The sequence below is a fragment of the Cibotium barometz genome, chromosome 51, assembly GCF_041138505.1.
Source record: "Cibotium barometz isolate CiBa-2024 chromosome 51, ASM4113850v1, whole genome shotgun sequence".
NCBI lineage: Eukaryota > Viridiplantae > Streptophyta > Polypodiopsida > Cyatheales > Cibotiaceae > Cibotium > Cibotium barometz.
Genome location: NC_141096.1, coordinates 34,609,799 through 34,612,303, shown reverse-complemented (window position 1 = coordinate 34,612,303; position 2,505 = coordinate 34,609,799).

Genomic DNA, 2,505 nt, shown 5'->3' with positions numbered 1-2,505 from the left:
GACCTCTGGTTAGACCAACGTGCTTCCATTACACCAAGGGATTCTAGTTTTCCATGCATAATGTTTAAGAATAGCATGAAAAGCAGAGTGCAAGCGACAAAAAAAGGTTGAGTTATACAAGCTACTAGCCATTAAGGACACAGATAACATATAGGTTGTTGGATTAGATGTAGATTGAGGTTCTTACAGAGAAGAGCTATTAGAAGCACAACATTCCTGCATAATACTAAATTTCAAGCTCATATGGTTAAAGTCATACACACTGTAAGAAGAACTTAGCTCCTATCTCTTGAAGCCACACAAGAAAATCTTACAATTGATGGAGAACACTATTGTGAATGACAACAAGAAGGGTGGGCAACAATACTTGCAGGCAACTTTTGCCAGTTTGCAGATTGGATATAGCTAAACCTGAACATTTAAGCCACCAATGCAACTAACTAGGAGATCTATGGTTTCATTGCCTTCCTTTTGGCTCAGCCAATAACTAAGAGCTATATAAGATCATGGCTATGGACATGAAATGATGCATCACAAGCAGTTTGAGTGCATGCAATAGCTTACATTTGTTCGCTCTAAACACCTATTAGTTGTGTGAATGGACCCTGCAGTCACATTCATTTGCAGTGGTTTATCGCCGATGCACAAGGCAGCAGCTTACAATGCCATGATGGCTATGCGAAGTAGACGTATTGCCTCCTGTTATTGAGCCAAAGACATTTACCTCACCAAAAGCTACCACACAGGCCTCGTGTAAGATTCCTCTCCCTCCAGCTTTTGAGGTGTACAAGTTTAAGAACCTCCCCTTCTGATCTTATAAGTATTCCCCTCTCTGAAATAAAAGAAAGATCATGTTTTACCTTGTTTTGGTCTGGAAAGAGAAAATGTCTAGAGAGAGGTAGTCCAGAATTGAGATATTTTTGGATATAAAAATCCTCCTAGTGTCTAAAATGGTTTCCCCTGAACAGAAATTCAAAAAGAACTTTTCAATGTGGAATTGGAATTAATTGAAAATAGGTATAAAAGACCTTAGCCTAATTTTACAATTCCCCCCATAGAGTGGGTTACCTAGAGTGGGTGCTGTAATTACATGCATCATGTTGAGATATCGAGCTCAACTAGTGATGTGAACATTGATGACCCACTTGGGTGATAGCTTCTACACTTATGCCACTAGCATGGTTGGTGAGATTATGGGTAATATGCTACGAAAGGTCTACAAGTTGTGTGATAGGCGCTTTGGTGTACTATAGTTATGGCATACTTATAGCACTAGCTCATGTAGTCGGGTTCATATTATGGACCGACATTTGAATGTTATAGTAGGAGTGTTAGTCGTAACCTCTATGGGGACGCCCATTATTCTATTAGGACCTTCAAGACCCTTGGAGAAGGAATTCTAATTTCTCAACACAGAAGTTAAAGCATAATATATATTTGCACAAATTAAAAGCATAAACCTTAATAAACCAAATGAAATAAACCTTAAAAGGAAGGGAGAGGACCCACATGGTGGGTGCCCATTCTTAAAAGTTATTCCAGTAAAAGCATGCTAGTGTGTGATGAGCATCCATGCTTCCACCATACGGATTATTGAAAAGCAAGAGTGGAGGGCACTATTATATGTGGATTATTGCACTAAGAATGTTGAGCTTCTGATATGAGAATATAGTTTATGCTCTCTTAAAAATATTATTCTACCCTCTTAGATAATTCGGGGACACTTGGATTATCTTTGCATCAAGCCAAATCATGTTAATATCATGGGTGATGCCATTATAAATATTAATTACATTTGGTATACCTTGACGTATGGTTGGGGCCTCCAATGTTTGTTATAGTTGGTTTGTATAGAAGGGTGATTCCTGAGTTACTTATGCCTCACAAATATGTGTGTGGTTATGGTTTGTATACTTATGAAATATTTGTTTACCAGTTTGTTGTTGGTTATCTTAGAGGTGAAGTGGATTCAGAAGATTGAGGAGAATACGCACAATATTATTCGTTGGCCCACATTTTTGTAAACAAGCTTTGTATATACATGTGCTACCTTGTGCACATTTTGATTACATTGGAAAGCTTTGATTTATCAAGCTTAGACTTGAACTTTAATATAAAGAGTGATATGCTTTAATCGTAGCCTCAATTTATGGACACTCTATTTCGAGCATAAGAGAGTTCCGTGCAAGTAAAAGCACCTTTTTGTATTTTTGGAGGCTATGGCCTATTTTGGAATGGAGAATCACGTAAATACTCATGTGTGGGGAGAGGCCACACATATGAGGGGGGATGATTACACCGAATGTTTGAGTCGTTACCTTGAGCTAAGTATTTTATTTGTTATTCATTCAATTCTTGAGTATGTTGAATTTGTGGATTTGATGAGTTATTTGAATTGAATAATCTATTTTCTTGCAAGTACCTATTTTCTCTATTTTCTTAGAATTGGATCTGTGTTTATGGGTCTGGGAAGATGGAGGTAAGATTTAAAAGCTTGAAAGCTTA